Below are 10,929 nucleotides of genomic sequence, written 5' to 3' on the forward strand. Positions count from 1 at the left end.
CCTCCACCATTGCGAGTAGGGCTGGCCGTACGAGCGAGCTTTTAGGCTCGGCTCGAAGCTCGCTCCAGCTCGGCCCGTTACAGCTCGGCCCGATAGGATAATTAGGCGAGCCGAGCTGGGAAAATAGGCCCGATTCCCGACCGAGCCGAGCCGAGTTTCGCCCGGTCCAACTCGGTGACTCGTTCAGGCCCAGCCCAATCCCGTCGGCCTCGGATGGCGTTAGGTCACAGCAGAGAGAGCACGCGACGCGGTTTCCTCCCCTTTCTCCCTTTCTCTTCCCGGCGCCGCCACCCCTCTCCTCGCCGCGCCGCAAGCTGGACTCGTCGGGTTCGGCACCGATGGCGACGTCCGACGCAGCTTTCCCTCAGCACAGCGAACGCGTCTCCCCTGGTTTCTCACCGAATAACATGAGTAGGTAAGCGATCTCCTCTGTCCTTCCCATCCCTAGCGCTAGCTCCCCGCACTGGCGCACACACACGCACGAATTTGATGGATGTATCATGTATGGATGCTTGTGATTGTGGCTGGAGGTCGCAGCTAGCTAGGAAACGCGATGGATGGATGTTACACGAATTTAATGGATGGATGCTTGTGCTTGTTGGCTGGAGAGTGCAGCTAGCTAGGATGGATGCTGCACGAATTTTATTGATGGATGGATGAATTTGCTTTGTGATTGATTGTGTAGACTGGTTATTTTATTATCTATGTAAAATTTTGTTGATGATTGACCATTTGTTCTTTGCTGATGTGTGCAGAGCCCTGCCGTCGCAAGAATGGACAAGGAAAAGGGGAAGAAGAGGAGCTTGATTTCCAGTATAAAGACTACGCCGCCTGTCCCGGCCTTCCGGGAAGCAGAAGGGGAAGGGGAAGGGCAATGCAGCTACTGCGTCGCTGCCGAGGAAGCCGCTGCCGAGGAAGCAGGCGAAAGATTACAGCAATGTCCTGCTCGCTGAGTTGTTGTTTAGGGTAAAATAAACTCCGCAGTGTCGATGTCTCGCTGACCCCACCGATGTCGGTGTGCGTTCCGCGATCGCCGCCGCCTCTGGCTTCACACACGACTCCGAGAGGGAGGCTATATCTTCACCGGTATGTTTGTACCAAATATGTGTGTCCAAGCTCATGTTTTTGCTGTTTTTGCTATCCAAAGGTCAAAAATATGTGTGCGTGCGAGCTCATCTGCTCATGTATGTGTTGTTTTTGTATCCGAAAGTCAAATATAAGTTTGTACAAGCTCATGTATATGCTGTATTTGCTATCAAAAAGTTAAATATATGCGTGTCTAAGCTCATGTGTGTGCTGTTTTTGTGTGCTAGGCAATGAAGCATCATAAGCAAGCGGAGGATGATGATGAAGAGGAGAACAAGGATGATCAAGATCAGTGCCAGATCAAGATACTCGGTTTGAGGAGGAAGATTCTCATTTTGATGTCAAAGCGCTAAGTGTTATGCTGTACAAAATTGCATTGTTTGGCTGTCAACGTTCAATATTTTTGCTGTATAAAGTTCAAAGGAGGTACTGTCCAAAATTAAAAAGCAATGCTGCCCAATTCTTTGTTTGACATATTTGTTCCATTTCCTCTACACTTTTCATAGAAGAAAGCTTATCTTTCGTCACTATGACCATTTTTAAAACCATAGACTACTAGATGTTGCATTATTAGCAATATAGACTGCTGTCAATATTTGTTTGGCTGTCAACGTTCACTAGGCCATTTTTTAAACCATTTCCTCTACATTTTCTCATTTTTTATGTCAAAGTGGTAAGTGTTAGGCTATACAAAATTTATTTGTTTGGCTCTCAACATTTGATGTTTTGCTGTGTAAAGTTCAAAGGAAGTTCTGTCCAAAATTCAATACCAACGCTGCCCAATTCTTTCTCTCATATTTGTTCCATTGTTACAGTTTTCGTAGAAGAATTCATAGAAGAAAGCTTATTTTTCATTAGTATGACCATTTCTTAAAACAATAGACTGCTGGATGTTTCATTTTTAGCAATATGGGTTTAATTGCTGCAAAAAATCAAGACTGTGGACTATAAACTAAGGTTTGCCGGTAAAAGAGGTTCTGGTGGCAGCTAGCTTACGAGCCGGCTCGGTCTGAGCCGAGCCATACCTGAAACGAGCCGAGCCACCTGAAATAGGCTCGTTGGCTGAGCGAGCCGAGCCGAGCCGAGCCGCTCCAGAGCGAGCCAAAGCCAGGCTCGGATCAGACTCGGCTCGGCTCGGCTCGTGTCCAGTCCTAATTGCGAGATCCAAAGAAGCACCATCGCCAACGAGGCTTTGTGAGTCGATGAACAGGCCTGCTGCAAGCAGCAAGGCACATGTCGCTGTGGCACGTCGATCGAGGGACGTCCCCGTGCTACCTTGGACTCAGATCTGCCGCATCGCATCGACGAGGACGAGAAAGAACGATAGATCCACCACCATCGATGTCCTTGGATGCATGCTTAGGTCCCATACAAGAAATGAGAAAGAATTTCAAACACCAGGGCACTGTTGATTGCCGGCAAAACGTTGAGATACCTGGCTTTTAAATTCTAGTAAATCCAAAACTCGTCTGAAATTCATGAAACTTGGCCTGCTATCATGGAATGGCACCCGCAATGCCGTGATAAAAAAATTGTCCCATTTCGGGCATGTTTGGGTATAAACTTCTCACAAACCAGAGCTTCTCACAACAAGCCTGATGGTTTCGCTACAGAGCGTGCCACCTTTGGGTACGAAATGATATCTGTTGCCTCTTATTGATTTCAAAAAAATTCTAGTGCCAACATAGAACAACATGAGTGTTGCGTTAAGTTTTAGAATTTTGTGGGGTTCGTTTGGGCATTTTTATACATTAACTGGGTTTTCTAGGCATTTTATGTGCATAATTCAAATTTGAAATACATGCACATGCTTCAGTGCATATAAATTGATTGAAAAATCAAATTTGTGTCCTTGGGTGCATGTTTATGTCCCATGCAAGAAATGAGAATAAATTTCAAACACCAGGGCACTGTTGATTGTCGGTAAAACGTTGAGATACCTGGTTTTTAAATTCTACACTAGTAGAAAAAGAGCCTAATGTTCAGCTCATTAGTCCCGGTTTGTATTTGAGCCGACACTAATGTGACAATGAGTGCCGGTTCCAACGGCTAGGTGGGCCGCTCTCATTAGTATCGGTTCGTTGCGAACCTTTAGCACCGGTTCATGCCACAAACCGGTGCTAAAGAGAGTGGTGGCAGGATGTTGTCAGTATGGGGTCCCTCCAACACCTTTAGTACCGGTCCGTGCCACGAACCGGTACTAAAGATCGTCCTATATAAACCCTTTGTCCTCCCGCGATCGAGCTCGCTCTGTTTTTCCCATTTCCCCTCTCCTCTCTGTTCTTCCCCTCTTCCTCGAGCTCATAACACATTTTGCCTAAATTTTGTCAAGATTTGAAGGCCTCCATCCATTCAAGTGATCACAGAGGTAAGCAACTTTGTCCTTTCATCTCCCATTGCTAGATTTGCTCTTGAAATGCTTTATATAGTGATTAATTTGTGGGTTTCAGTAATTTGGGAGGAATTATATGTGGTAGTTTATTTCATTTATATGAAATTTGAGCTCAAAATAACTCTTAATTTGCATATGTAGGTATGGTTTACTTAGTGCCTTCCTGTCTCCGTCCTAACCACCGTCAATCGTCCGCACCGTCCCGTCGCCGGCACCACGTCCTTGTGGTGAGCCTCTTGTTCTTATCTTTTTTATATAAAAAAATCATGTTTGTGTGATTTATATATATAGTTACTTGTATAATTATCTTACCCGTACGTTGTTTGTTATTCATAGTGCCATGGTTTTGATATCCGTCCCCGTCGGCCCTCGCCCGGGTTATGATTCGGATGTGGTATATTTTATTTTATAACTATTTGTTGCATTTCGTGTTTATGACAAATTATGCCCATCAAGTTGATATAGATATTTTTATCTAGGAGGTATGTGAACCGGAAATTCCAACTGACCCTGTTGTCGAAGGTTAAATTTAGTTGAAAGAGAAAACGAGTATTTGAAAGAAAAAATTGAAAATAATTGAGGGGGAGAAGATGGAATTGGAGTTGCATGTTGCCGATGTCGTCGATGATCACAAGATCAAGATGGAGAAAATGCGCTTAAAAATTAGAAAATATGCCATTGATAGTGAGACTTGGTATTATTATGCTGTTGGATCAATTCTTACCTTAGTTGCGATCTTGATCGCATTTGTTGTTGCATTTAAATGCTTTAGCTAGAGAGTTATTTATATGTTTGTTTTATGAGAATAAGTGTTGTATGAACTTGTATTAATTTGGTCTATTCGGTGCTATGTAATGAAGATGAGCCAGCAATGGATGTACGATGACTGATGCTCTCCCTAGTTCGTTGATGGAGTGCATACTTTTCTGATTGCGGCTAAGACAAACAAGCGGTCGGATGGTTTTATGCCTTGTCCATGTGCTGGCTGTAAGAATGATCACAATTACTCTAACTCAAGAACCATTCACGTCCACCTGTTTGAGTTCGATTTCATGCCCCACTATAATGTTTGGACCAAGCACGAAGAAAGAGGGGTTATGATGGAAGACACTGAAGTAAGGACGACGATAGCTATCCTGGCCATGGGTTCCCTGAATACGATGACAAAACAATAGGGGAAGAAGCTAAGCTGACAATGGGGGAAGAATCTGAGCCGGCAATGCGGGAAGAAGCTGAAGAAGAGGCATCAGATGAGCCAGCTAATGGTTTAGGTTGGGCCATTGCCGATGCAGAGAGAAACCGCACAAGTGAAAAACAGAAGAAGAAGTTGCAGCGCATGTTAGAGAATCACAAGAAATTGTTGTACCCGAATTACGACGCTGACAAGAAAAAGCTGGGCACCACATTGGAATTGCCGCAATGGAAGGCAGAGAATGGTGTATCTGACAAGGGATTTGGAAAGTTGCTGGTAATGTTAAAGAAGATGCTTCCAAAGGACAACGAATTGCCCGAAAGTACATATGAAGCAAAGAAGGTTTTGTCTGCCCTCTAGGGTTAGAGGTGCAGAAGATACATGCAAGCCCTAATGACTGCATCCTCTATCGCGGTAAGTACGCGGATTTGAACGCGTGCCCGGTATGCGGTGCATTGCACTATAAGATCAGCCGCGATGACCCTGGTGATGTCGAGGGCGAGCGCCCCAGGAAGAAGATTCCTGCCAAGGTAATGTGGTATGCTCCTATAATACCACAGTTGAAACGTTTGTTCCAAAACAAAGAGCATGCCAAGGTGATGAGATGGCACAGAGAAGACCGTAAGAAAGACGGAAAGTTGAGAGTACCCGCTGACGGCTCAAAGTGGAGAAAAATCGAGAGAAAGTACAGGGAGGACTTTGCAGGTGACGCAAGGAACGTATGGTTTGGTCTAAGCGCAGATGGCATTAATCCTTTTGGGGAGCAGAGCAGCAACGATAGCACCTGGCCTGTGACTCCATGTATGTATAACCTTCCTCCTTGGTTGTGCATGAAGCGGAAGTTCATTATGATGCCAGTGCTCATCCAAGGCCCTAAGCAACCCGGCAACGACATTGATGTGTACCTAAGGCCATTAGTTGAAGAACTCTTATAGATATGGAATGGAAAAGGTGTACGTGCATGGGATGAGCACATGGGGGAAGAATTTGATCTAAAGGCATTGCTGTTCGTGACCATCGATGATTGGCCGGCTCTTAATAACCTTTCAGGACAGACAAACAAGGGATACCGCGCATGCACACACTGTTTGGATGATACCGACTGTCGGTGTCAAAACCGGCGGATCTCGGGTAGGGGGTCTCGAACTGTGCGTCTAAGGCGGATGGTAACTCAATTCTGTCAATTGCTCAAGAGTAATTTTTTCACCCACCATAGAATACTTATGCTCTTGAGAGAAGCCACTAGTGAAACCTATGGCCCCCAGGTCTATTCTCATCATATTAATCTCCATCACTTTATTTTTGCTTTGCCTTTTACTTTTCACTTTGCATCTCTATATTAAAAATACCAAAAATATTATCTATCATCTCTACCAGATCTCACTCCCGTAAGTGACCGTGAAGGGATTGACAACCCCTAATCGCGTTGGTTGCATTGAGCTATTGTTTTGTGTAGGTACAAGGGACTTGCGTGTAGCCTCCTACTGGATTGATACCTTGGTTCTCAAAAACTGAGGGAAATACTTACGCTACTTTGCTGCATCATCCTCTCCTCTTCGGGGAAATCCAACGCAGTGCTCAAGAGGTAGCAGAAACTTTCCGTTTTTTGGAGGAAAAATGGAAACAGAGAGGTAATATGAAAACGGAAACGGAAATTTGCAAAACTGAAGTGCAAGTGGAATTTTTTATGCAGAAATGGAAACAAAAAAGGAACAGTGTTTTCCGGTGGAACAGGCGTGGAACGAAACTTTTCGTTTCCATGAATATGGAATTCTGTTTTTACTATAGACCTATGGATTCTTTGTAGTCCAACCACTAAACAACACACAACTATACAATGAGTAGAATGGATCATTTGAGTCCAACTTCTACTACCACACATGTACTAAGCTTGACCCTATACGCAATTGTCGAGTACTACTACAATACTACACTAAGTTGCTAACATAATGATATTATTTTGTAGCCATGTTAACAATTCATTAAATGGTTTATGTTTTGTCTCTATTTCTCTAAGGTTCAAGGATTTTTCAGGTTTCGTTCAAGGCCAACTTATGTTTCCGTGTCCACTTTGTTTTTTCTCTGTGTCCGTTTTCAGTAGTATCTGTTTCCGTATTCATTTCTGGGGTTTCTGTATTCGTTTCCGCTTCTACAAAAATATATGAAAACAAATATGGCAGCACTCAATTTCGTCCGTTTCAGCTCTGTTTTCATCCCCATGTATGCTTTTATCTGAAATTATTTTCCTCCTGTGCTGCCGTCTTTTAATTCTGAGAGTTTGCTAGTCGTCGGCTTCAGTCCCCACGTAGATGCTATGGGGGTGTTCGGAATAGCGCGCGATCACACTTGACCCAATGTCTTGGTCCATAAAGGAGGTGTCTACGCAGTGAACTAGGCAATCAGGCTATGCGGTTTTATCACTTTCACTTGGCCATAGGAGTTTGATGGTGGAGCTAGGTAATAGGCCCTTGTGCGTATGCGGCCATCCGAACTAGGATGTCTTAGAGGCATGACTGGGAGAAGACCAGTCCTTCGTATAATACAGAGTAAATCACGAAAGATTTATAGCAAGTCATCGAATCGCCGACCAGCTCTCGCCATACCATGACAGTCAGTTTTCGGCTATCTCTATTGAGGTGTTTGACCGGACGAACCAGAAACACAATTGCAGTAGTTCTCCCTTTACTACCCTAGTCGAACAAGCAGAACGTAAGATAGTAATCACAGGAGCCGGGCAACCCAACTATTGACCAAAGACATGATTCAGAGCTGATGCATATAATGCAATATTCGGGACGCCGAAGTATACTCTAGAAGTGTGCGGACGTTGGAATATATATGTGGCCGAATAGAGCCCCGGGCATTTAGGCCGGACCGAAGTACATATGGCAATTTGAAGCAAGAGGGAAGACATGTTATGGGACAAACCAGTACCAAACAAAGGTTTGGCAAAACAACTGTCCCCGTTATAATCTAATTGATACGTCAAAACGTGCTATTACAGATAAAGCCATGAACATCAAGGCTATTTTACATGCCGAGAATTTGTAAATAAGGTAAAGCTATATACATGGCCTAAAAAGAAAAGGTAGTCTCGAAGATCCCATGGACACCCTGCCACACGTCTGCGCCGCTTTCGCCTTGGTGCAAAATCCTTTGAGAGGAACAATCGACGATCGTTTATATAAAAGAGGCATGGGAAAGAGTCCTTATGCGACCGTAAAGTGATTAGGTTTTAATGAACCTGTAATATGAGAGAGAAAAAAGGAAGGGGAAAAAGGTTAAGGTCCAAATAGGGTCGAGCTGCACTATGAACCTCGTCCACAATGTGCCTCCGTCGTTGCCCAAGATATTTTAAGTGCGTAGTTATGCACACGTGGTACATATGCCGCGGTTAGATGGGGCGATTGACGGAGGCAGGACTGCTAGTCCAGCTCTGGATTTACCAAGCTCTCATTCTACAGAGTAGGATGGACTCGTTTAACAATGTTTGAGGGCTTGATGGCCGATTAAGTGTTAGGCTTGATAAGGCCGCTCTATACCTTGGCTGCGAGGGCCGCGGTATGCTCCTCGGTATGGAGGGAGCGCTCCATATTTCCATTGACTATTATAAAACCACGCGGTCCAGGAATCTTGAGCTTTAAGTAAGCATAGTGTGGGACTACATTGAAGCAGGCGAAGGCGGTTCATGCGAGCAGTGCATGATAACCACTGGGGAAGGGCACAATGACGAAGATCAAGTCTTCGCTTCGGAAATTATCCGGTGAGCCGAAGACTACTTCCAATGTTAATGAAACTGTGTCTTGACGGGTCAATACCCATTTTACGAACAGTGTCTTGATAAATCAAGTTAAGACTACTGTCACCGTCCATGAGGACTCGAGTGAGACGGAATCCATCAATGATTGGATCGAGGACCAGGGCTGCCGAACCTCCATGACAGATACTGGTCGGGTGGTCCCTGCGATCAAAGGTGATCGGACAAGCCGACCAAGGATTGAATTTTGGGGTGACCGGCTCTACAGCGTAGAAGTCCCTTAGCGCGCGCTTGCGCTCCCTCTTGGGGTTATGAGTGACGTATATCATATTCACTGTTTTTACCTCAGGGGGAAATTTCTTCTGCCCCCTTGTGTTCGGTGGGCGGGGCTCATCATCGTCCTTGCTTGGCGGGCCTTTCCCCTTATGTTCGGTATTTAACTTACCGACCTGTTTGAAGACCCAACGGTTTCTATTGGAATGATTTGCAGGTTTGTCGGGGGTACCATGAATCTGGCAAGGCCGATCGAGTATTTTGTCCAAATTGGATGGGATGTCCCTGTTTCCTTTGAATGGCTTCTTCTGTTGACCGGGTTTAGAGCCGCTGAATCCGGCGTTGACCGCTGTGTCTTCCGTTTCTTCATTGTTGTTCTGACACTTGTGCTTGTTACGTCGCGGCTGTCCGTTGCCGTCCCTGGCTTCGGAGGTGCCGGGGTCGCTGGTACTGTTGCTTCTACAAGCTAACCAGTTGTCTTCTCCCGTGAAAAAGTGGGTGATGAGTGCGGTAAGAGCTGCCATAGACTTCGGCTTTTCTTGGCCGAGGTGTCGGGCGAGCCATTCGTTGCGGACGCTATGTTTAAAGGCCGCTAGGGCTTCAGTATTCGGACATTCGACGATTTGGTTCTTTTTAATTATGAACCGAGTCCAGAGTTTGTGGGCTGACTCTCCGGGTTGCTAGTGTTGGGTTTCGTAGTAATTTCAAAAAATTTCCTACGCACACGCAAGATCATGTGATGCATAGCAATGAGGGGGAGAGTGTTTTCTACGTACCCAACGCAGACCGACTGCGGAAGTGATGACACGACGTAGAGGAAGTAGTCGTACGTCTTCACGATCCAACCGATCAAGCACCGAAACTACGGCACCTCCGAGTTCGAGCACACGTTCAGCTCGATGACGATCCCCGGACTCCGATCCAGAAAAGTGTCGAGGAAGAGTTCCGTCAGCACGACGGTGTGGTAACGATCTTGATGAACTACAGCAGCAGGGCTTCGCCTAAACTCCGCTACAGTATTATCGAGGTATATGGTGGCAGGGGGCACCGCACACGGCTAAGGAATAGATGACGTGGATCAACTTGTTTGTTCTAGGGTGCCTCTACCTCAGTATATAAAGGAGCCAAGGGGGTAGGGGGGCGCCGGCCAGAGAGAGGGCGCAGGAGGAGTCCTACTCCTTCCGGGAGTAGGACTCCCCCCCAATCCTATTCCAACTAGGATTCCCCAAGGGGGGAAAGAGGGAGAGGGGTGGCCGGCCACCTCTCCTAGTCCTAATAGGACTAGGGGAAGGGGGGAGGTGCGCAGCCCTTATGGGCAGCCCTTTCACCTTTCCACTAAGGCCCATGAAGGCCCATATGGCTCCCGGGGGGGTTTCGGTAACCTCCCGGTAACCCGGTAAAATCCCGATTTCACCCGGAACACTTCCGATATCCAAACATAGGCTTCCAATATATCAATCTTTACGTCTCGACCATTTCGAGACTCCTCGTCATGTCCGTGATCACATCCGGGACTCCGAACAACCTTCGGTTCATCAAAATGCATAAACTCATAATGTAACTATCATCGTAACCTTAAGCGTGCGGACCCTACGGGTTCGAGAACAATGTAGACATGACCGAGACACGTCTCCGGTCAATAACCAATAGCGGGACCTGGATGCCCATATTGGCTCCTACATATTCTACGAAGATCTTTATCGGTCAAACCGCATAACAACATACGTTGTTCCCTTTGTCATCGGTATGTTACTTGCCCGAGATTCAATCGTCGGTATCCAATACCTAGTTCAATCTCGTTACCGGCAAGTCTCTTTACTCGTTCCATAATACATCATCTCACAACTAACATATTAGTTGTAATGCTTGCAAGGCTTATGTGATGTGTATTACCGAGAGGGCCCAGAGTTACCTCTCCGACAATCGAAGTGACAAAACCTAATCTCGAAATACGCCAACCCAACATGTACCTTTGGAGACACCTGTAGTACTCCTTTATAATCACCCAGTTATGTTGTGACGTTTGGTAGTACCCAAAGTGTTCCTCCGGTAAACGGGAGTTGCATAATCTCATAGTTATAGGAACATGTATAAGTCATGAAGAAAGCAATAGCAACATACTAAACGATCGGGTGCTAAGCTAATGGAATGGGTCATGTCAACCAGATCATTCTCTTAATGATGTGATCCCGTTAATCAAATAACAACTCATTGTTCATGGTTAGGAAA

General features: G+C 45.7%; 1 long non-coding RNA gene across 1 annotated transcript; it reads left to right on the top strand.

The window, feature by feature from the left end:
• The first annotated feature begins 221 nt into the window (after positions 1 to 221).
• Positions 222 to 1,564, top strand: LOC123154577 (uncharacterized). The gene is made up of 3 exons (XR_006476912.1): positions 222 to 415; positions 756 to 1,086; positions 1,314 to 1,564. It is a non-coding gene; the product is annotated as an uncharacterized lncRNA (long non-coding RNA).
• The last annotated feature ends 9,365 nt before the right edge of the window (positions 1,565 to 10,929 follow it).

Source organism: Triticum aestivum, chromosome 7A (assembly GCF_018294505.1).
Source record: "Triticum aestivum cultivar Chinese Spring chromosome 7A, IWGSC CS RefSeq v2.1, whole genome shotgun sequence".
In the NCBI taxonomy this organism is placed as follows: domain Eukaryota; kingdom Viridiplantae; phylum Streptophyta; class Magnoliopsida; order Poales; family Poaceae; genus Triticum; species Triticum aestivum.